Genomic DNA, 24,210 nt, shown 5'->3' with positions numbered 1-24,210 from the left:
TGAGCCAGCTTGGTTCTCATGATTTTTTTTAATTTTTAATTTATTATTTTTATACAACCGAGAGGCGACATGGGGAATCCCCGTCTCCTTGCGATGGCAGTGGTTTGTCTCCAGTGAAGCGGCGAGTGCCACAACTAACTCTTTTTGTCAACTATTGGCCGTCGCTCCTAAGATTTCTGCACCCGAGCCGATTGCATATATGTGAGCCAGCTTGGTTCTCATGCTTATTTTTATTTTTTTTGCTCTATTGCTTTTATAAAACCGAGAGGTGAGATGGGGCGTCCTCGTCTCCTTGAGATGACAGTGGTTTGCCTTCGATGAAGTGGCGAGGGCGACAACTAGCTCTTTTTTTCAACTGCTGGCCATCGCTCCTAAGATTTCTACCCCCTAGCCGACTGCATATCTGTGAGCAAACTTGGTTCTTCTGCTTTTTTTTTCTTTTTTATTTTTGCTTAATTTTTTTTATACAACCGAGAGACAATGGCAACTGTTAGCTCTTTTTGTCAACTTCTGGTCGTCGCTTCTAAGATTTTTGACCCCAAGCCGACTGAATATCTGTGAGAAATCTTGGTGCTCCTGCTTTTTTATTTATTTATTTATTTTTTTCTTTATTATTTTTATACAACCGAGAGGCGAGATGAGGCATCCCCGTCTCCTTGCGATGACAGTGGTTTGTATTTGGTGAAGCGGCAAGGGCGACGACTAGCTTTTTTTGTCAACTGCTGGCCGTCGATCCTAATATTTCTTGCCCCGAGCCAACTGCATATCTGTGAGCTAGCTTTTTTCTCTTTTTTTATTGTTTTTATACAACCGAGAGAAGATATAAGGCGTCCCCGTCTCCTTGCAATGACAATGGTTTGTCTTTGGTGAAGCGGCAAGGGCGGCGAGTAGCTTTGCACCCTCAATCTGCAGGCCATCGTCCCTAAGATTTCTTTCACTGCTTTTGCTACCCTTCCGCGAGCCATGTTGATGTTCTTTCTTGTTTTGTTGCTATTCTTGTTCCTATCCTTCTGTTTTGTTTTGTTGTTGTTTTTTTTGTTTTTGTATTAATGGTGGCTGTCCCAGCTTACGAAGGTTCCTTGTTCTGCCGGAGATGCATGGTGGCTGGTGTTGGGTCATGTTAATGGGTCAGGTTTGGGGCTTGGATACATGGCTGGGTTTGGGCTTGATATGGGTTTAGGTTTGGGTCAGGGTATGGGTTGGGTTATGGATGTTGGGCTGGTTTAATGGTTTGGGCATGGGCTTGGGGTTTCTATGGGTTTGGTTTGGGTTCTGGATATTAAATCATCATGTCAAACCGAGGAAGGGTGTTGAATGAATGAATGACAGCCGATTAACTTAATCACATAAGTTGTTGTACTGCAATGAAACAATGGAAATGGTACTGACCAAGGTTTTCAATCGAAGAAAATTCCTGACAAAAGATTACTATTAGAAAAATTATATAATATTGTTACCAGTTTTGATTATCGAATCAACATAATAATTTTGTTTTAATTTGCATGATTTCAGTTGGTTGCAGCAATAGAAATTCAATCTCAATCGAGACGATTTGCAAGTTCAACTTAGGTCAATATTTTAATAGGTCATGATCCTCTCCGTCAGCTGATTGTAAGCCTCACTTACTGACTGAAAGCCCTCTTTATTGAGTAATGTATAACATACTTACAAAAGTTTATTTTTTAAATTTGAAATTTTCTCGTTCATGTTGAAACACTTGGGCTTCGGTGATGGAGGGATTTAATAGGCCAAGTTTGTATGCGGTTGGGTCAATTGGGAATTGAAATTTTGACTGACTCTAATATAAAAGTACTGAATTGATTGTGTATAGCTTCATATATTTGTGCAATATTTAACTCCCAATCACAATTTTCTCATTCCTATTTGTGTGTGCATGCATTGTATATGTGGGTCATGCCTATGTGTGGGGCTAATCATTATTAAAATTCAATTTGATTAGAGTTCATTAATTATAAGTACAAGTTAAAAATTTTGTTTATAAAAATGATGACGTACATGACAACTTATGATCTTTTAATTGATCAAACAACACGAGAATTTTCTGATGACGGCTGGAATATCTCAAGAACTCCTCTTATACATACATATTGGTCTCCGATTAGATCACAATTTGACATTTTAGCCAACAAACCTATATCCCAGTGCTCTTTCATTGCTTGTATTGGATGTTTAGAAGCTAGCTCTGTACCGACGATTTGGATTACAAGTTGGTAAAGGTTGGTCGCAAGCATTTTTTTCGAAGTTACTGAATGTTTCGACAATTTTGCATAGAATGCTCAAAATTCTGGTACACGACAAATATGACATGCTCGGTTCTGGTGGTACCAAAATCGATTATGTACTGACCTATATGATAGAGTTTGGGGTCCAAGCAAGTAAAATCTGTACAATTGCAAGACCGAAGAATTTGTTCGCAAATTTTGACAAGGAGGTATAATATATATATATATATATATATATGTATATATATATATATAATTGTGATATATCTAGTAATTATGATAGTAACTTAATATTATTTGTTTGAAAAAAAATTTATTGATATATTTTTTTGGTTGTAGGTAAAACGGCACATGATATATGTGTACTGCTTGATGTCGAAAGATCTTGCACTTAGTTGTTTGCAACATCATCCTATGATTGGAACAATGAGAGTTTATCTTATGGTAGGTAAAAATTATTCCTAGTCATTCATTATAATAATACTAACAAATTTTAATTACAGTCCGTGTATCATGAAATACTCAACTCGGAGAAAATATTCTGGGATGATACGAGTATCTTTCATGTAGTTTTAATAGTTGGAACCATGGTAGTCCGAAAAATGGTCATGAAGCTAGTGTTACGTGTAATAGTGCAGAATAGCCATGACAAAGATTATGGATGTGAGAGATTCGTAGCCGTTCCTTTTGATTGTGTAAATTTGTTTGAAGAAGAGTTTTGGCTCCTAGTTATATTGTCTCAGATGAATAAAATATTCTCATGTGGAGCTACCTACGTAAGTGTAACTTCTATTTTTTATAGTATAAAAAATTATCGTATTTTAATCCCTTGTAATTTATTTTGATTTATAACAATTTGATATGATTGTGTAGATGCAACCATTTCCTTTACGACCATAAACACATCGGGTAAGGCAACAGATAACTAGCTAGTATGTATTTGGCATGCCTCTCAATATTTAACACTTTTTCTTGGAGATGTTTGTGACTATCTTGCTTGTCATTTGCAGAAGGCGATCTACTTAAGTCAAAGAGAGTTTGCCATTTCAAAGAAGAATTTATCACAAATTAAGCTTGTTACTAAATTCTGTATTCTTTAAGTGATATTTCTTAAAGACCAAGTAGTTTCTATGAAACCTTTTACATTTCTATGATGAGAAGTAAAGCACTACTCTGAATGACCTTTTATATTTAATTTCAAGTATCAATTTGAATACACATTTATGATTTTGTTTAGGTGAATATTTTTTAAAAAAAATTAAAAAATTAGAGGTTTTGAATTTTTATCATAAAATTTAATAATAATTTTTATAGTATTATATAATAAAATTTACTAATAATAAATATAAATATTTTAGAATAAAATTTATTAAAAATATATATATTTTCGGGTATGAGGACGAGGATGAAGACTTGTTCCCCGCAGAATGGGAATGAGGAATCTCCGATAAGAAATTATGGGGATCGGAACGGGTATGGGGACGAAGTTTGAATACGTGGACGGGGATGGGGAAGACATCCTCGTCCCCGCCCCTCCCCATTGTCATCCCTACTCTTTATTCTTATTTGCTTAGTTGTCCTTTTCTCTTTGCTCAACTCATCTTTATTTCTCCTCTGCGTGCTTCCTTCTTCTTCATGTTCTTGTTGTTTGTGTTTTTGTTTTGTTATTATTTTTTTATGGCTTATAGAGGGCGATGAGATAGGGCATCTCCGCCTCCTCTCTTTGAAAACCTTTGGGTACGGTTGCATAGGTTCTCGGTGATGCGGCGAGAGCGACGTCGAGCTCTTTTTGTCAACTGCTGGTCGTCACTGCTAAGATTTTTGCCCCTTAGCCGAATGAATATCTGTGAGCCAGCTTGGTACACCTGTTTTTTTTTTTTGCTTTATTATTTTTATACAACCGAGAGGCGAGATGAGGCATCCCCATCTCTTTGTGATGGTAGTGGTTTGTCTTCGGCGAAGCGGCAAGGGCGACAACTAGCTTTGCACTCTCAATCTGCAGGCCGTCGTCCCTAAGATTTCTGCCACTGAGTCTGCTTCCCATCCGCAAGCCAGGTTGTTGTTCTTTCTCCTCTACTTATATTTTGTTTTGTTGCTATACTTGCTCCTCTCCTCTCCTTTTGTTTTGTTTTGTTTTTTTGTTTTTTGTTCTAGGATTAACGGTGATGTGAGTTGTAGCGAATGGAATGAAGGATGACACGACTCGGATAATTGGGGTGGATGAGTCGCTGTTGTGGCTGTCGCAACTTAAGAATAATAATACTAACAAATTTTAATTACAGGCCGTGTATCATGAAATACCCGACTCAGAGAAATTTTTTTGGGATGATCCGAGTATCTTCCATGTAGTTTTAATAGTTGGAACCATGATAGTCCAAAAAATGGTCAAGAAGCTAGTGCTACATGTAATAGTGCAGAATAGCTATGGCAAAGATTATGGATGTGAGAGATTCGTAGCCGTTCATTTTGATTGTGTAAATTTGTTTGAAGAAGAGTTTTGGCTCTTAGTTATATTGCTGTAGATAAATAAAATATTATCATTTGGAGCTACCTACGTAAGTGTAACTTCATTTTTTTAGTATAAAAAATTATCGTATTTTAATCCCTTGTAATTTATTTTGATTTATAACAATTTGATATGATTGTGTAGATGCAACCATTTCCTTTACGACCATAACCACATCGGGTAAGGCAACGGATAACTAGCTAGTATGTATTTGGCATGTCTCTCAATATTTAACACTTTTTCTTGGAGATGTTTGTGACTCTCTTGCTTGTCATTTGCAGAAGGCGATCTACTTAAGTCAAAGAGAGTTTGCCATTTCAAAGAAGAATTTATCAAAAATTAAGCTTGTTACTAAATTCTGTATTCTTTAAGTGATATTTCTTAAAGACCAAGTATTTTCTATGAAACCTTTTACATTTCTACGATGAGAAGTGAAGCATTACTCCTGAATGACCTTTTATATTTGAATTCAAGTATCAGTTTGAATACACATTTATGAGTTTGTTTGGGTGAATATTTTTTTTAAAAAATTATACTATTAGAGGTTTATAATTTTTATCATAAAATTTAATAATAATTTTTATAGTATTATACAATAAAATTTCCTAATAATAAATATAAATATTTTAGAATAAAATTTATTAACAATATATATATTTTCGGGTATGGGGACGGGGATGGAGACTTGTTCCCTGCGGGATGGGGATGAGGAATCTCCGATAAGAAATTATGGGGATCAGGGCAAGTATGAGGACGAGGTTTGAATACGTGGACGGGGATGGGGAAGGCATCCCCGTCCCCGCCCCTACCCATTGCCATCCCTACTCTTTATTCTTATTTGCTTAGTTGTCCTTTTCTCTTTGCTCAATTCATCTCTATTTCTCCTCTGCGTGCTTCCTTCGTCTTCATGTTCTTGCTATTTTTGTTTTTGTTTTGTTATTTTTTTATGGCTTCTAGAGGGCGGTGTGATAGGGCATCTGCGCCTCCTTTCTTTGAAAACCCTTGGGTATGGTTGCATAGGTTATCGGTGATGCGGCGAGAGCGACGTCGAGCTCTTTTTGTCAACTGCTGGTCGTCGCTGCTAAGATTTCTGCCCCCGAGCCGAATGAATATCTGTGATCCAGCTTGGTACATATGTTTCTTTATTTTTGCTTTATTATTTTTATACAACCGAGAGGCCTGTTTTTTTTTTTTTTTTGCTTTATTATTTTTATACAACCGAGAGGCGAGATGGGGCATCCCCATCTCATTGGGATGGTAGTGGTTTGTCTTCGGCAAAGCGGCAAGGGCGACAACTAGCTTTGAACTCTCAATCTGCAGGCCATTGTCCCTAAGATTTCTGCCATTGAGTCTGCTTCCCATCCGCGAGCCAGGTTGTTGTTCTTTCTCTTCTACATATATTTTTTTTGTTGCTATTCATGCTACTCTCCTTTTGTTTTGTTTTGTCGTTTTTTGTTCTTGGATTAACGATGATGTGAGTTGTAGCGAATGAAATGAGGGATGACACGGCTCGGATAATTGGTGTGGATGACTCGCTGTTGTGGCTGTCGCAGCTTAAGAATAATGATACTAAAAAATTTTAATTATAGACCGTGTATCATGAAATACCCAACTCAAAGAAATTTTTTTGGGATGATCCGAGTATCTTCTATGTAGTTTTAATAGTTGGAACTTGGAACCATGGTAGTCCAAAAAATGGTCAAGAAGATACTGCTACATGTAATAGTGCAAAATAGCTATTGCAAACATTATGGATGTGAGAGATTCATAGCTGTTCCTTTTGATTGTGTAAATTTGTTTGAAGAAGAGTTTTGCCTCTTAGTTATATTGCTGCAGATGAATAAAATATTATCATTTGGAGCTATCTACGTAAGTGTAACTTCTATTTTTATAGTATAAAAAATTATTGTATTTTAATCCCTTGTAATTTATTTTGATTTATAACAATTTGATATGATTGTGTAGATGCAGCCATTTCCTTTACGACCATAACCACATCAGTTAAGGCATCGGATAACTAGCTAGTATGTATTTGGCATGTCTCTCAATATTTAACACTTTTTCTTGGAGATGTTTGTGACTATCTTTCTTGTCATTTGCAGAAGGCGATCTACTTAAGTCAAAGAGAGTTTGTCATTTCAAAGAAGAATTTATCACAAATTAAGCTTGTTACTAAATTCTATATTCTTTAAGTGATATTTCTTAAAGACCAAGTAGTTTCTATGAAACCTTTTACATTTCTATGATGAGAAGTGAAGCATTACTCCTGAATGACCTTTTATATTTGATTTCAAGTATCAGTTTGAATACTCATTTATGAGTTGTTTTAGGTGAATATTTTTTTAAAAAAAATTTAAAATTAGAGGTTAATAATTTTTATCATAAAATTTAATAATAATTTTTATAGTATTATATAATAAAATTTACTAATAATAAATATAAATATTTTAGAATAAAATTTATTAACAGTATATATATTTTCGGGTATGGAGACGGGTATAGAAACTTGTTCCCCGCGGAATGGGGATGAAGAATCTCTAATTATGGGGATCGGGGCGGGTATGAGGACGAGGTTTGAATACGTGGACGGGGATGGGGAAGACATCCCCGTCCCCGCCCCTACCCATTGCCATCCCTACGCTTTATTCTTATTTGTTTAGTTGTCCTTTTTTCTTTGCTCAACTCATCTCTATTTCTCCTCTGCGTGCTTCCTTCGTCCTCATGTTCTTGCTATTTGTGTTTTTCTTTTGTTATTATTTTTTTATGGCTTCTAGAGGGCGGTGAGATAGGGCATCTGTGCTTCCTCTCCTTGAAAACCCTTGGGTATGGTTTTATAGGTTTTCGGTGATGCGGCGAGAGCGACGTCGAGCTCTTTTTGTCAACTGCTGGTCATCGCTGCTAAGATTTCTGCCCCCGAGCCGAATGAATATCTGTGAGCCAGCTTGGTACACCTTTTTATTTATTTTTGCTTTATTATTTTTATACAACCGAGAGGCCTGTTTCATTTTTTTTTCTTTATTATTTTTATACAACCGAGAGGCAAGATGGGGCATCCCCATATCCTTGTGATGGTAGTGCTTTGTCTTCGGTGAAGCGGCAAGGGCGACAACTAGCTTGGCACTCTCAATCTGCAGGCCATTGTCCCTAAGATTTCTGCCACTGAGTCTGCTTCCCATCCGCGAGCCAGGTTGTTGTTCTTTCTCCTGTACATATATTTTTTTTGTTTCTATTCATGCTACTCTCCTTTTGTTTTGTTTTGTCGTTTTTTGTTCTTGGATTAACTGTGATGTGAGTTGTAGCGAATGGAATGAGGGATGACACGGCTCAGATAATTGGTGTGGATTACTCGCTGTTGTGGCTGTAGCAGCTTAAGAATAATAATACTAAAAAATTTAAATTACAGACCGTGTATCATGAAATACCCAACTCAGAGAAATTTTTTTGGGATGATCCGAGTATCTTCCATGTAGTTTTAATAGTTGGAACCATGGTAGTCCAAAAATTGGTCAGGAAGCTTGTGCTACATGTAATACTGCAGAATAGCTATGGAAAATATTATCGATGTGAGAGATTCGTAGCCGTTCCTTTTGATTGTGTAAATTTGTTTGAAGAAGAGTTTTGCCTCTTAGTTATATTGCTGCAGATGAATAAAATATTATCATTTGGAGCTATCTACGTAAGTGTAACTTCATTTTTTATAGTATAAAAAATTATTGTATTTTAATCCCTTGTAATTTATTTTGATTTATAACAATTTGATATGATTGTGTAGATGCAGCCATTTCCTTTACGACCATAACCACATCAGGTAAGGCAGCGGATAACTAGCTAGAATGTATTTGGCATGTCTCTCAATATTTAACACTTTTTCTTGGAGATGTTTGTGACTATCTTGCTTGTCATTTGCAGAAGGCGATCTACTTAAGTCAAAAAGAGTTTGTCATTTCAAAGTAGAATTTATCACAAATTAAGCTTGTTACTAAATTCTGTATTCTTTAAGTGATATTTCTTAAAGACCAAGTAGTTTCTATGAAACCTTTTACATTTCTATGATGAGAAGTGAAGCATTACTCCTGAATGACCTTTTATATTTGATTTCAAGTATCAGTTTGAATACGCATTTATGAGTTGTTTTAGGTGAATATTTTTTTAAAAAAAATTTAAAATTATAGGTTTAGAATTTTTATCATAAAATTTAATAATAATTTTTATAGTATTATATAATAAAATTTACTAATAATAAATATAAATATTTTAGAATAAAATTTATTAACAATATATATATTTTCGGGTATGGGGACGGGGATGGAAACTTGTTCCCCGCGGAATGGGGATGAGGAATCTCCGATAAGAAATTATGGGGATCGGGGCGGGTATGAGGACGAGGTTTGAATACGTGGACAGGGATGGAGAAGACATCCCCGTCCCCGCCCCTACCCATTGCCATCCCTACGCTTTATTCTTATTTGTTTAGTTGTCCTTTTCTCTTTGCTCAACTCATCTCTATTTCTCCTCTGCGTGCCTCCTTCGTCTTCATGTTTTTGCTATATGTGTTTTTGTTTTGTTATTATTTTTTTATGGCTTCTAGAGGGCGGTGAGATAGGGCATCTGTGCCTCTTCTCTTTGAAAACCCTTGGGTACGGTTTTATAGGTTCTCGGTGATGTGGCGAGAGCGACGTCAAGCTCTTTTTGTCAACTGCTAGTCGTCGCTGCTAAGATTTCTGCCCTCGAGCCGATTGAATATCTGTGAGCCAGCTTGGTACACCTGTTTATTTATTTTTTCTTTATTATTTTTATACAACCGAGAGGCCTGATGGGGCATCCCCATCTCCTTGTGATGGTAGTGGTTTGTCTTCGGTGAAGCGGAAAGGGCGACAACTATCTTTGCACTCTCAATCTGCAGGCCATTGTCCCTAAGATTTCTGCCACTGAGTCTGCTTCCCATCCGCGAGCCAGGTTGTTGTTCTTTCTCCTCTACATATATTTTTTTTGTTGCTATTCATGCTACTCTTCTTTTGTTTTGTTTTGTCATTTTTTGTTCTTGGATTAACTGTGATGTGAGTTGTAGCGAATGGAATGAGGGATGACACGGCTCGGATAATTGGTGTGGATTACTCGCTACCGTGGCTGTAGAAGCTTAAGAATAATAATACTAAAAAATTAAAATTACAGACCGTGTATCATGAAATACCCAACTCAGAGAAAATTTTTTGGGATGATGCGAGTATCTTCCATGTAGTTTTAATAGTTGGAACCATGGTAGTCCAAAAAATGGTCAGGAAGCTTGTGCTACATGTAATAGTGCAGAATAGCTATGGAAAATATTATCGATGTGAGAGATTCGTAGCCGTTCCTTTTGATTGTGTAAATTTGTTTGAAGAAGAGTTTTGCCTCTTAGTTATATTGCTGCAGATGAATAAAATATTATCATTTGGAGCTATCTACGTAAGTGTAACTTCTATTTTTATAGTATAAAAAATTATTGTATTTTAATCCCTTGTAATTTATTTTGATTTATAATAATTTGATATGATTGTGTAGATGCAGCCATTTCCTTTACGACCATAACCACATCAGGTAAGGCAGCGGATAACTAGCTAGTATGTATTTGGCATGTATCTCAATATTTAACACTTTTTCTTGGAGATGTTTGTGACTATCTTGCTTGTCATTTGCAGAAGGCGATCTACTTAAGTCAAAAAGAGTTTGTCATTTCAAAGAAGAATTTATCACAAATTAAGCTTGTTACTAAATTCTGTACTCTTTAAGTGATATTTCTTAAAGACCAAGTAGTTTCTATGAAACCTTTTACATTTCTATGATGAGAAGTGAAGCATTACTCCTGAATGACCTTTTATATTTGATTTCAAGTATCAGTTTGAATACGCATTTATGAGTTGTTTTAGGTGAATATTTTTTTTTAAAATTTTAAAATTATAGGTTTGGAATTTTTATCATAAAATTTAATAATAATTTTTATAGTATTATATAATAAAATTTACTAATAATAAATATAAATATTTTAATATAAAATTAATTAACAATATATATATTTTCGGGTATGAGGACGGGGATGGAAAATTGTTCCCCGCGGAATGGGGATGAGAAATCTCCGATAAGAAATTATGAGGATCGGGGCGGGTATGAGGACGAGGTTTGAATACGTGGACGGGGATGAGGAAGACATCCTCGTCCCCGCCCCTACCCATTGCCATCCCTACGCTTTTTTCTTATTTTTTAGTTGTGCTTTTCTCTTTGCTCAACTCATCTCTATTTCTCCTCTACGTGCTTCCTTCGTCTTCATGTTCTTGCTATTTGTGTTATTGTTTTGTTATTATTTTTTATGGCTTCTAGAGGGCGGTGAGATAGGGCATCTGTGCCTCCTCTCTTTGAAAACCCTTGGGTACGGTTTTATAGGTTCTCGGCGATGCGGCGAGAGCGACGTCGAGCTCATTTTGTCAACTGCTGGTCGTCGTTGCTAAGATTTCTGCCCCCGAGCCGAATGAATATCTGTGAGCCAGCTTGGTACACCTGTTTATTTATTTTTGCTTTATTAGTTTTATACAACTGAGAGACATGTTTCTTTTTTTTGCTTTATTATTTTTATACAACCGAGAGGCGAGATGGGGCATCCCCATCTCCTTGTGATGGTAGTGGTTTGTCTTCGGTGAAGCGACAAGGGCGACAACTAGCTTTGCACTTTCAATCTGCAGACCATTGTCCCTAAGATTTCTGCCACTGAGTCTTCTTCCCATCCGCGAGCCAGGTTGTTGTTCTTTCTCCTCTACATATATTTTTTTTGTTGCTATTCATGCTACTCTCTTTTTGTTTTGTTTTGTCTTTTTTTGTTCTTGGATTAATTGTGATGTGAGTTGTAGCGAATGGAATGAGGGATGACACGACTCGGATATTGGTGTGGATTACTCGCTGTTGTGGCTGTAGCAGCTTAAGAATAATAATACTAAAAAATTTTAATTGCAGACTGTGTATCATGAAATACCCAACTCAGAGAAAGTTTTTTGGGATGATCCGAGTATCTTCCATGTAGTTTTAATAGTTGGAACAATGGTAGTCCAAAAAATGGCCAGGAAGCTTGTGCTACATGTAATAGTGCAGAATAGCTATGACAAATATTATCGATGTGAGAGATTCGTAGCCGTTCCTTTTGATTGTGTAAATTTGTTTGAAGAAGAGTTTTGGCTCTTAGTTATATTGCCGCAGATGAATAAAATATTATCATTTGGAGCTATCTACGTAAGTGTAACTTCTATTTTTATAGTATAAAAAATTATTGTATTTTAATCCCTTGTAATTTATTTTGATTTATAACAATTTGATATGATTGTGTAGATGCAGCCATTTCCTTTACGACCATAACCACATCAGGTAAGGCAGCGGATAACTAGCTTGTATGTATTTGGCATGTCTCTCAATATTTAACACTTTTTCTTGGAGATGTTTGTGACTATCTTGCTTGTCATTTGCAGAAGGCGATCTACTTAAGTCAAAGAGAGTTTGTCATTTCAAAGAAGAATTTATGACAAATTAAGCTTGTTACTAAATTCTGTATTCTTTAAGTGATATTTCTAAAAGACCAAGTAGTTTCTATGAAATCTTTTACATTTCTATGATGAGAAGTGAAACATTACTCCTGAATGACCTTTTATATTTGATTTCAAGTATCAGTTTGAATACGCATTTATGAGTTTGTTTAGGGGAATTTTTTTTTTAAAAAAAAAATATAAAATTAGAGGTTTAGAATTTTTATCATAAAATTTAATAATAATTTTTATTTTATTATATAATAAAATTTACTAATAATAAATATAAATATTTTAGAATAAAATTTATTAACAATATATATATTTGCGGGTATGCGGACGGGGATGGAGGCTTGTTCCCCGCGGGATGGGGATGAGGAATCTCCGATAAGAAATTATGGGGATCAAGGCGGGTATAAGGACGAGGTTTGAATACGTGGACGGGGATGAGGAAGGCATCCCCGTCCCCGCCCCTCCCTATTTCCATCCCTACTCTTTATTCTTATTTGCTTAGTTGTCCTTTTCTCTTTGCTCAACTCATGTCTATTTCTCCTCTGCGTGCTTCCTACTTCTTCATGTTCTTGTTGTTTGTGTTTGTGTTTTTGTTTTGTTATTATTTTTTTATGGCTTCTAGAGGGCGGTAAGTTAGGGTATCTACTCGTCCTTTCTTTGAAAACCCTTGGGTACGGTTTCATAGGTTCTCGGTGATGCGGCGGTTTCATAGGTTCTCGCTGATGCGGCGAGAGCGACGTTGAGCTCTTTTTGTCAACTGCTGGTCGTTGCTGCTAAGATTTCTGCCCCCGAGCCGAATGAATATCTGTGAGCCAGCTTGGAACACCTGTTTCTTTTTTTTTTTTTGCTTTATTATTTTTATACAACCGAGAGGCGAGATGGGGCATCCCCATCTCCTTGTGATGGTAGTGGTTTGTCTTCGGTGAAGTGGCAAGGGCGACAACTAGCTTTGCACTCTCAATCTGCAACCCGTCGTCCCTAAGATTTTTGCCAATGAGTCTGCTTCCCATCCGCGAGCCAGGTTGTTGTTCTTTCTCCTCTACTTATATTTTGTTTTGTTGCTATTCTTGCTCATCTCCTTTTGTTTTGTTTTGTTGTTTTTTGTTTTTGGATTAACAGTGATGTGAGTTGTAGTGAATGGAATGAGGGATGACACGACTCGGATAATTGGGGTGGATGACTCGCTGTTGTGGCTGTCGTAGATTAAGAATAATAATACTAACAAATTTTGATTAGAGACCATGTGTCATGAAATACCCGACTCAGAGAAAATTTTTTTGGGATGATCTAAGTATCTTCCATTTAGTTTTAATAGTTGGAACCATGGTAGTCCAAAAAATGGTCAAGAAGCTAGTGCTACATGTAATAGTGTAGAATAGCTATGGCAAAGATTATGGATGTGAGAGATTCGTAGCCGTTCCTTTTGATTGTGTAAATTTGTTTGAAGAAGAGTTTTGGCTCTTAGTTATATTGCTGCAGATGAATAAAATATTATCATTTGGAGCTACCTAAGTAAGTGTAACTTCTATTTTTATAGTATAAAAAATTATTGTATTTTAATCCCCTGTAATTTATTTTGATTTATAACAATTTTATATGATTGTGTAGATGCAGCCATTTCATTTACGACCATAACCACATCGGGTAAGGCAACGGATAACTAGCTAGTATGTATTTGGCATGTCTCTCAATATTTAACACTTTTTCTTTAAGATGTTTGTGACTCTCTTGCTTGTCATTTGCAGAAGGCGATCTACTTAAGTCAAAGAGAGTTTGCCATTTCAAAGAAGAATTTACCACAAATTAAGCCTGCTACTAAATTCTGTATTCTTTAAGTGATATTTCTTAAAAACTAAGTTGCTTTATGAAACCTTTTACATTTCTATGATGAGAAGTGAAGCATTACTCCTGAATGACCTTTTATATTTGATTTCACGTATCATTTTGAATACGCATTTATGAGTTTGTTTAGGTGAATTTTTTAAAAAATCATAAAATTTGAGGTTTATAATTTTTATCATAAAATTGAATAATAATTTTTATAGTATTACAAAATAAAATTTACTAATAATATATATAAATATTTTAGAATAAAATTTATTTAAAATATATATATTTTGGGGTATGAGGACGGGGATGGAGACTTGTTCCCTGCGGGATGGGGATGAGAAATCCCGATAAAAAATTATGGGGATAGGGGCGGCTATGGGGACGAGGTTTGAATTCGAGGACGAGAAGGCATCCCCGTCCCCGCCCCTCCCCACTGCCATCCCTACTTTTTATTCTTATTTGCTTAGTTGTCCTTTTCTCTTTGATCAACTCATCTCTATTTCTTTTTTGCGTGCTTCCTTATTCCCCATGTTATTGTTGTTTGTGTTTTTGTTTTGTTATAATTTTCTTATGGCTTCTAGAGGGCGGTGAGATGGGGCATCTGCGCCTCCTCTCTTTGAAAACCCTTGGGTATGGTTTCATAGGTTCTCGGTGATGCGGCAAGTGCGAAGACGAGCTCTTTTTGTCAATTGCTGGTCGTCGCTCCTAAGATTTTGGCCCCCGAGCCGAATGAATATCTGTGAGCCAGCTTGGTGCATCTGTTTCTTTTTTTTATTTATTATTTTTGTACAACCGAGAGGCGAGATGGGGCGTCCCCATCTCCTTGTGATGTTAGTGGTTTGTCTTTGGCGAACGACGAGGGCAACGACTAGCTTTGAACTTTCAATCTGCAGGCCGTCGTCCCTAAGATTTCTGCCACTGAGTCTGCTTCCTATCCGCGAGCCAGGTTGTTGTTCTTTCTCCTCTACTTATATTTTGTTTTGTTGCTATTCTTGATCCTCTTCTTTTTATTTGTTTTGTTGTTTTTTGTTCTTGGATTAATGGTGATGTGAGTTGTAGCGATTGGGGTGAGGGATGACACGACTCGGATAATTGGGGTGGATGACTCGCTGTTGTGGCTGTCGCAGCTTAAGAAGGTTCTTTGTTCTGTTGGAGATGGTTGCCGTTGCTGGGTCACATTAATGGGTCAGGGTTGGGGCCTGAATACGGGGCTGGGCTTGGGCTTCATAGGGGTTATGGTTTACCTAAGATTTTTGCCACTGAGTCTGCTGCCCATCCGTGAGCCATGTTGCTATTCTTTCTCCTCTCCTTCTATTTTGTTTTTTTGCTATTCTTGCTTCGCTCCTTCTATTTTCTTTGTTGTTTTTTGTTCTTGGATTAATGGTGATTCGAGTTGTAGCGATTTGAATGAGGGATGACACGACTCGGATTAGTGGTGTGGATGGCTCACTATTGCGACTGTCGCAGCTTATGAATGTTCCTTGTTCTGCCGGAGATTTTGTGTAGTAACCCGGTCCCATTTTACAAGATTAATTTGACCAAACATGTTTAGAATTAATAAAATATGATTAAAGAATTTATATATAATCAAACGGACCAATGAATCGGATCAAGAACATCCAAAAATGGTAAATGGGCTTAATTGGGCTTGGACGAGTTCGGAAGGTCCGAACTGGATCGGAAAGTCCTAACAGATAGGAACAAGAGAAGCAAAATCAGAAGCTACAACACGATCGGAGCTTTCGAAGGGGGATCAGAGCTTCCGATCTGTGGCATCCCATACGTGGCATCAAAGCTTGAACATGTAGTTGCATGCAAGTGATCGGAGCTTCCGATCGTGTACGTCCATAACATGGCATGCATGCACCCATCGAACGTTTCGATCAGGCGATCGGAGCTTCCAATCGTGTTCTATAAATAGGGGCAAGGCTCATTTTCAAATCGCTCAGAATCCTCTCCTCTCCCATAATGGCGGGCTTTTGGGACTCTTTTCATAAGAGTTAAGTAGTTATATTTTTAGTTAACGGACAATGTCCGTAATAGTATCCAAGTTGCGGAGCCTTGGCGATGTGTCCAAGGGTCCTATAGATCCTTGGAGAGGTGTACAGGGGTCGTAGCAGAGCTGTGCCCAAGATTTAAGGCATTTAACATCAGCGGGCTGATGACGGACGCAGATATAACTTTTTTTCCCTATAAATAATTAGGGAGTATGCAATAGTTTAATTAAGGCTTTTAGATATTGATGAATGATGCATGGGTATTATGAATTATGGTGATGCATGGTAGGCTTGGAACCTAGATGAGACTTCCAGGAACTGCCATTAGTAAGGTACGTAAGTACTGACTGAGATTGCCAGCGGATATGCATGCTTATGTGTTGCATTTATTTGTCATGATTGCATGTGATTGCTTTGATATATTATGATGGATGTGCATAGATCGTATTGAGCCTACGTTTCTTTTGAGATATACCAATGTTGTGGTGTCACTCAGCCCTTTTGTTCGGATGGATAGACACAGTGAGACACGATGACCGACAGGTTTAGTGGTCTCCAGTGTTCTTTGGCGATAGTACCTCGTCCGATTAGGAGTGCGTGGATGTACCCAGTGGTTTGATTCCCCGTTGATACTCCTCATATCCTAGGCGCCAGTCTGAGTAGGTTTTTGATCAGTTATATCCCAGATATGGATACCCATTACACATTATTGCATGCATCATATATGTATGTTTATCCATACTAGCGTGCTGAGCGTTTTATGCTCATGTCCAGTTATTTTTTGTTGTTTGAATACCCCATTCGACGGGGCAGCTACAGGTTGTTTTCCCAAGGATTTGGAGATTAGGTGACGACCAAAAGGGGATTGCAGGGTTAGCCACTAGATTTTACCTTACTGGTATTTTAATGGTTTAAGTTTCTGCATTTACTTTCATGCCTCGGAACTGAGTCTAGTCGACATCGGCATTGTTTAACAATTTAACATTGAAACAACAAGCCTCGTAGTACAAAACTTGCCAAAAAAGTAGTCTATTTCATAAACCATAACTGTTTTTTACAGAGAAAAGCACAAGTGCGGAAGCGATAACATAGTAAGAAATAAAATTGAAATAAATTTTTGAATCTTCGTGTATCAACTTAATCACCAATCCCAAAATAGTTGTTGTTCATGATCCTCTTCTAGCTGATCTTCTTCATTATTTGGAGAGGGGAGTAAGGGGTGAGTGTTTTGGGAAACACTTAGCAAGTGGGGGCCGATCGGACATGATAAACACCAAATATACACATATACATATTATAATCTCAAAACAATTTAAGCATGCTGAATCTGACACAAATACAAAGCAAAAATTGCACTGATAATTATTTTATTTTTTGTGTTTTACTGATCAGTCCCCTATATGTTACTCCTCTATGGGGCGAGGCCAAAGGAATGATTATTATAACCCACCGCATCAGGGCCATATCAAATCAAATCATCAGAAATTCCTTAACCATTACTAAATCGACTCTTAATAGTGCAATCCAAATAACTCTAACATGCTTCAAATAAAATAACGAATAGCCAACGAATTCAAAATAGCATATCAAAATGAAACGGATATACGTATCATGCCGATCGAATTTTCAAAAGAATATGCAATTTATTTTAGAAAAAACTTAAACTCACACAAGATTTGTATATAAGTGTAAAGACTTATATCACGAAACATAAATATGAAATCCCACTTATCTCTAATGCTTAAATAGGTTTCGGTAGTTTTTGAACTTGCTCAACTGGATTAAAACGTGAATGAAACTCTGCTGCACTTTTTGCTCGAAAATAGGAAAGCTCTCTGATTTGCATATATAATCAGTCACTTTGCAGAAGAGTTTGCGACATGTTGGACCATTGGATCGTGATAAAATTTTGACATCACGTTTATATAGGGGCAAAACAAGTTTTGAACGATGGAGATTGAATTTGGTTGTGATATAGATCGGTTTCTGGACAAAAACTAGAATCTGCTCTGCTCTCCTCTCGCATAAATCTGTGCAGTATTCTTGAGAAGGCGTTTTACACAAATTTAACCTTCGGAAACGGTGGAGATTGAATTCAGAAGTCGTTTGGTTTGGCAAAAAAATTCATAACAATGGACTTAAAAATTCTTTCTTGGATGTGATTTCCTTCACAATTGAGAGGGCTACTTATAGGCTTCAAGGTGAGCTAAAAAGCCTCACTTCAATGGCCATAATAAGTATTTTTATGGCCATAAACCCATTAAAATAGATGTTACATGTGACCCTTTGCATATCCAAATTATTGTGCATTTGATTCTTGATTTAATCGGCCATTTAAGGCTGTTGAAGATTAGGGTCTTCACATTTACTCTGATTATGATAGTGATTATATTGTTTAAATTGCATGCCTAAGTTCTGATTAGTAGGTGATCCGGGTTTGGTCACTACATGGTGGCGAGTGCTGGGTCACGTTAATGGGTCAGGGTTGGGGCCTGAATTCGGGGATGGGCTTGGGCTTGATACGAGTTATAGTTTCCCTAAGATTTCTTTCAGTGAGTCTGCTGCCCATCCACGAGCCATGTTGCTGTTCTTTCTCCTCTCCTCTCCTCTCCTTCTGTTTTGTTTTGTTTCTATTCTTGCTCATCTCCTTATTTTGTTCTGTTTTTTTTTTTGTACTTGGATTAATGGTGATGCGAGTTGTAGCGATTTGAATGAGGGATGACATGGCTCGAGTTAGTGAGGTGGATGGCTCGTTATTGTGGCTGTCGCAGCTTATGAAGGTTCCTTGTTCTGCTGGAGATGGTGACCGGTGATGGGTCATGTTAATGGGTCAGGGTTGGGGCCTGAATACAGAGTTGGGCTTGGGATTGATATGGGTTATGATTTCCCAAAGATTTATGCCACTGAGTCTGCTGCCCATCTGCGAGCCATGTTGATGTTCTTTCTCATCTTTTTCTATTTGTTTTGTTGCTATTCTTGCTCCTTTCCTTCTGTTTTGTTTTGTTTTGTTTTGTGTTCTTGGATTGATTGTGATGCGAGTTGTAGCAATTTGAATGAGGGTTTATATGGCTCGGATTAGTGGGGTAGATGGCTCGCTGTTGTGGCTGTAGCAGCTTAAAAATTTCCTTGTTCTGCCAGATATGGTGGCCGATGATAAGTCACGTTATTGGGTTAGAGTTGGGGCCTGAATACAAGGCTTAGCTTGGGCTGGATACGGGTTATGGTTTCCCTAAGATTTCTGCTAATGAGTCTGCTACCCATCCGCGAGCCATGTTGTTGTTCTTTTTCATATTCTTCTATTTTGTTTGTTGCTATTCTTGTTCCTCTCATTCTGTTTTGTTTTGTTGTTTTTTGTTCTTGGATTGATGGTGATGCGAGTTGTAGCAATTTGAATGAGATGACATGTCTCGGATTAGTGGGGTGGATGGCTCGCTGTTGTGGCTGCCATAGCTTACAAAGGTTACTTTTTCTGCCAAATATGGTGGCCGGTGCTGGGTCATGTTAAGGGTCAGGGTTGGGGCCTGAATATGGGGCTGTGCTTGGGCTTGATATGGGTTATGGTTTCCTTAAGATTTTTGCCACTGATTCTTCTGCCGATTTGCGAGCCATGTTGCTTTTCTTTCTCCTCTCCTTCTGTTTTTGTTTGTTTCAATTTTTGCTCCTCTCCATCTCTTTTGTTTTGTTGTTTTTGGTTCTTGGATTCATGGTGATGCGAGTTGTAGCAATTTGAATTAGGGATGACATGGCTCGGATTAATGAGGTGGATGGCTCGCTTTTGTGGCTGTCGCAGCTTATGAAGTTTCTTTGTTTTTCCAGAGATGGTTGCCGGTGCTAGGTCACGTTAATGGGTCAGAGTTGGGGCCTGAATACGGGGTTGGGCTTGGGCTTGATACGAGTTATGGTTTCCCTAAGATTTCTGCCACTGAGTCTGCTGCCCATCCGCAAGCCATGTTGTTGTTCTTTCTCCTCTCCATCTGTTTTGTTTTGTTGGTATTCTTGCTCCTCTTCTTCTCTTATCTTCTCTTTTGTTTTGTTTTGTTTTTGTTCTTGGACATGGTGATGCGAGTTGTAGCGATTTGAATAAGGGATGCTACGGCTCGGATTAGTGGGGTGGATGGTTCTCTGTTGTGGCTGTCGCAGCTTACGAAGGTTCCTTGTTTTGTCAAAGATGGTGGCCGGTGCTGGGTCACTTTAATGGGTCAGAGTTTGAATACAGGGCTGGCTTGGGCTTGATACGGGTTATGGTTTTTTTAAGATTTCTGCCACTGAGTCTGCTGCCCATCCGCGAGCCATGTTGTTGTCCTTTATCCTCTCCTTATGCTTTGTTTTTTTGTTATTCTTGCTCCTCTTATTCTGTGTTTTGTTGTTTTTTTTTCTTGGATTGATGGTGATGCGAGTTGTAGCGATTTGAATGAGGGATGGAACGACTCGGATTAGTGGGGTGGATAGCTCGCTATTGTGGTTTTCGCAGCTTACGAAGGTACCTTGTTCTGCCATAGATAAAAAAAAAAAAATTTCTGCCGGCGATGGTGGTCGTTGCTGGGTCACGTTTATGGATTAGGGTTGGAGCTTGAATACGGGCTGGTCTGGGCTTGGGCTTGAATACTCTATATTGATTTAAAATATTTTAATTAACATTTAGTTTAAATATTAATTATATTATAGAAATTTGTTGCGTGTATTTCTCTCTCAAGCGTACGATGTCAAATTATAATATAGGAATTAAGTCCTAGTCCATCCCACAGATAATGAATAAAATGATATTATATTAAATATTTGCAACTAATAAAATCTTAATCCTATGTAGAGCTACGATGATGGTTTGAGTTTAAATAACTAAAATTTGCAATAAATAAAATTAATTAACGACGAGTTCGCAAGACATAAATTCAATAAAAGATAAATTCTAGAGGTTCGATTTCGCTTGACTATCCAACAGTTTAATTCCTAAAGAGATCTATATCATAAATTCTTCTAGTTTACTAACCAAAAATTATTAATATTTTTTACTCCATTTCTCAAGTGACAAGTAGAAATTCGTATCTAATATCAAACTCAATATTTCTATCAAACTTTAGATATCAAATTTGGTAAATTGCACAATAATTCTTACAATGGCTTCAATGGAGTTATAGGCCTCTCGAACTCTATAAACACCAACGATGTATTTTCCTACGGTCCTATTAAAAATTGCCTCTTTCGAGTGCTAGATTTCAAATAAATATAACAATTTAACTAGTGATCAATTAATTGAACGCAATCAATTTAGGAAAACACAAATAAACCAGATGAATAATTCTAATATATCAATCAAAATATCAAAAAACATGATTTCAAGTCAAGCTACATCGTCCCTCTAGACAAAGGAATTAGTTCATAATGAAAATAAAAATCAAACAAAGCATGTTCTTGAACATCATTAAAAAAATTAGGAGAAAGAAAGAAATAAAATCGAAGGTAGATGATGCTTCTCCGTCTCCGGTAGTCGCTTCGTCCGTCTTCGTGCCAATAATGCTTCTTCTCTCTTTTTCTTGGTCTTTAGTCATCTCTAGCCTTCAAAAACTCATGAAAACCCTCGATTCCCCTCCAAAAAGCCAAGAAATCTCCTTTAAAATTCGACTAAAAAGTTTCCATAATTTTGATATAGCACAATGCTGGAGCGCGGCTTCTTCGGCGCTGGGGCGCTCAAGTTTCGGTTTTTTTTTCAATGATGGACGTCTAGCACTGAAGCGCTATAAAAATGGCGTTGGGGCGCTCTGTACATTAGATTACGGGCGCTGGAGCGCTGAAAAGATAGAGAAGGGGCACCCATATTTCGAATAAAATCCTTTTTCTGAGCTACAAAGAAGCGCTGGAGCGCTGGGGCACTAGTCTTCTTATCCAACGCGCAACATTCTTGCAAAAATCATATCTTGAGTTCTAGCCATCGGATTGAGCTGAAATTTTGACAGCAGCTTTAAAAAATCCTAAATTCAATTTAACGGTGGAGATCAGATTTGGATGTCTCTAGCAGCTCCAATAATTTTGTAAACTTTGCAACCCCGTATTTCCTTCTTCCGTTTCTTATTGTTAATTAGCTTTAAATTCTTGCATCTCACAAAAACAACAAATACGCATAAAATCCACTCGATATGTCACAAAATCCAATTAAAATCATATGTAAATTAAGTGCATAAAATACACTTATCAAATCCCCCAAACTTAGACTTTTGCTAGTCCCGAGCAAAACAATAATGAGTAATATAATCGGCCTCCAAATTTTATATTCCACAATTCAATCCACATGTCGGCTAATTTTCTTAAGAGTTCTTGTGTGTGTGTGTGTGAGTAGCCAATCTTATCTTCCCACCTAACTTTAGATCAAATCATGTAACGTCAATAAGCCTCATAAAGTCATTAATCCTGCTCTCTAGCTTCAACACACTCTCCATCAAGTTCAACCCTTACTCACAAAGATCAAAATGACTGTTTCAGGTAGTTATTTAGGCTCAATCAAATTCAATAGGAGAACAAGTATCCAATATATATGTTCAAGGTAAACACATTAGGATTCAGTTAAAGGGAATTGGACATTTTCAATTTATGTAGTAGTGGATAGGCTAGAAAGTAAATATTTTTAATTTCTGTAGTATTGAGTAGGCTAGGTTTATCAATTTCAAGCACTGTCAGATATTAATCTGATTCCTTCTACTTCATACATTTTACATCTTTTTCTTTGTATTTTCTTTAGACTCGAATTTCAATCCATTTTTTTTTCAATGTCACCCTCACCTTACTTTCTCCATTTTTTTTCTTTGTTTTACTTTTTAGCTTTTCATTTGGTTTTGGATTTTTATTTTCATCGGGAAGCTACAAATGAAAGGCTAACAAATAAAAGTCTTACAAGGCTCAACAACAAAATTGCCTAAATCATTTTTCTGTTTGTAAAAGTCTACCTCGGTCTCGAGTGTGCATCATCAAATTTAAGAATCAAATCATCTAATCTTCTTACAAAATCCACATAATTTTTTTCTACTTATCAGGAGTATCGACAGTCAAGACTATAGTGCAAAAAATTGATAACTCAAGATTAAATATAGATAACAATAACGTTTTAGCATAAAAAATTATTTTCATCATAGGGCAATATAATTACAACATCATGCATTTAACTCAAACTAACTCAAGGCTTATGAATTCGAACTCGGAGTTCGAACTGAAGAAGAGACATCTACCTCACACGTTACCAAGACTCTGACTACAGCAGAAGAAATATCAGTGGTCAAGATGGCAGAACAACTTAGTAGTGATGCAATGTCACTATTTGTCAAGAAGTTTGGAAAGTTCATGCTCTTGAATTTCTTTTGATTCTTTCTCATGAACTTTCCAAACTTCTTGACAAATAGTGCCATCATTTCTTCATAGCATGGCATCACATCATTTTCTCAATTCATTTTATTCAATACAAGTAGGTGGAACTTATGAACCTTCCAATCCCAGCTACACATTTTATGGCAAGGGAACACACTTAACAAAAGATAATGCAGGAAATGCAAATGAGATGTTAAAAGACCTCCTTTCCAAGAAAGGCATTTATTTTCTCTCTGTTTCCTAAAACTTGATTAAATAGAAAAATTAATGTATAAACTTGAGTCCTAGATACAAATCTGTATCCTGTGCGTGACATGGATTTGAAATCATATATTGGGACTTCATCCTGCTTCCCCGCCTTCAAATTGTGAAGGTTTTTCAGCAAAATCTCACAGTCAGTCAATCGTGAGTCTATGACATAATATCAAAATCTTATAGAAACTATCCAAGTGAAGGTCTAAAGCTTGTCCAAAAGCATAAAGAATAAATTAGTAAAGTATTCTGCATACTGGATCACAAGTATAATCGAATTAGCAGACAAATCAAGACGTACAATAGGAAGACACAAACCAAAGAAAGCCTTCGATCATAACTAATGAAATACAAAGAGTGAACAAGGTTTAGATCATTATACTTTTCACCAATGTGATCAACAGGAAACAGATAAACGCCTCGACCATGTGCTCTATTGCTCATAGGAAGGCCGAAGCCATGCAGAAGAATCATGTCAA

The sequence above is a fragment of the Henckelia pumila genome, chromosome 1 (assembly GCF_033568475.1).
Source record: "Henckelia pumila isolate YLH828 chromosome 1, ASM3356847v2, whole genome shotgun sequence".
NCBI lineage: Eukaryota > Viridiplantae > Streptophyta > Magnoliopsida > Lamiales > Gesneriaceae > Henckelia > Henckelia pumila.
This window is presented reverse-complemented; position numbering follows the sequence as displayed.